Consider the following 1,817-nt stretch of genomic DNA (forward strand, 5'->3'; position numbering starts at 1 on the left):
TGTGTGTGTGTGTGTGTGTGTGTGTGTGTGTGTGTGTGTGTGTGTGTGTGTGTGTGTGTGTGTATGAACAGATACACATATACATGTGTGTGTATGTATTGCGTATGTATGTATACGACATATCCCCGTGAACTGTGAAGGTTTTAATTAGCCAAAGTTACGAGAGTAGACATTTTCCCAAAATGTCACATTTTGAGATCTATAGAGACACCTTGCCGTTGCGAATTTATACCAATACATGTTTTTGTTTGTGATTAAATACATCCAAACATACATTCACACACACGCGAACCACACACATGTATGTGATGTGATGTGATGTGATGTGTGTGTGTGTGTGTGTGTGTGTATGTATGTGTGTGTGTGTGTGTGTGTGTGTGTGTGTGTGTGTGTGTGTGTGTGTGTGTGTGTGTGTGTGTGTGTGTGTGTGTGTGTGTGTGTTACATTTTAGGATCTATAGAGAAATCTTGCCGTTGTGAAATTTATACCCATATATGTGTTTGTGTGTGATTACATACACCCATACACGCATTCACACAGACACACACACACTCACACACAAACACACACGCACACACAAACACACACACGCACACACACACACACACACACACACACACACACACACTCACACAAACATGTATCAGGTCATTAAGAATGGAATGTCCGATTTTCTTATGCACCAAGTTTGACAGTCGTTAACTCTAATGTTTTATCCTGACAATTCTTTGTTTTACAACATTGAAGAATTACATCATTCCTTTTCGAAATACAATTCATGGTGTCTGATTATATTTTAGGCTTTCACTTGCAAATATTTTTTTGTGAACCGATGGATAGATCATGAATTCTATCGTGGAACCAATGCATCCCAGACAGCTTGAAACATCAATGTGGTGTTTGGTGAAGATGTGGCGAATTAGAGCACTGTACGATGATGGTTTGTGAAGTTTCGGGATTGGTGATTTTACTCTTGAAAATCAACCCTGTGGTAGACCTGAGACCAAGCCTTCCATTGAACACACTGTTGACCCAAGGCTTAACAACGTTATTCAGAACCTCAATATACGCAGCAGCATTCACCTTAGGACCTTGTGGGAAAAGTGAGGAGGCACCGCATGTTCTTCATTGCTAGCAACACCCAAAACTATGACACTTTCAGGAAATTTTGTGTGCATTACTCTTGGAACCTTAGAAAGGTCTGCACATAGCCATCTGTCATTTCTTCTGTTAGTTTACTGGTCCTCGTCAAAGTTTTTCTCATCTGAGAAAAACTAAATCAAACCATCTTCTGATGGATTTTTAAGTTTATTCAAAAGTCTTTTGGATCTGATTAAACGGTTTTCTTTTGTTTTTACTGACATGAATTGACCTTTCCTCATCACGAAAGATGTCTTCATGCAAGACATTTCTGATTGTTTTTTTTTTCTGATGCACAAAATTTTTTGCAATCGACCTCATTAATTTTCCTGGATTGTCTTCAATGTTTTACTTAACTTCCTGAATAAATTCAGGTGTCCTGATAGAATCAGCGCGTTTGGAATGTTTTTACGTTTTAATACAGGTCATACGCTTCTTTATCTAACTCACACCAAATCTTTTGGACAAAAGATCTTGCAATTTTCAGAAAACGAGAAATATCTAAATCACCATGTTTAGCCTTCAAAGCCACAATCACAGCAATCCTTTCATTTCATTAGTAAACAGAGGGTCTGTCATTGTTATTTTCTGAAATAGATGTTCTATAAAAATTAGTCAAAATAATTACAAAATGCATGTCCTCAAACATCGTCCGCACCCTGTAAGCATATATATAT

The sequence above is a fragment of the Octopus bimaculoides genome, chromosome 11 (assembly GCF_001194135.2).
Source record: "Octopus bimaculoides isolate UCB-OBI-ISO-001 chromosome 11, ASM119413v2, whole genome shotgun sequence".
Lineage (NCBI taxonomy): Eukaryota > Metazoa > Mollusca > Cephalopoda > Octopoda > Octopodidae > Octopus > Octopus bimaculoides.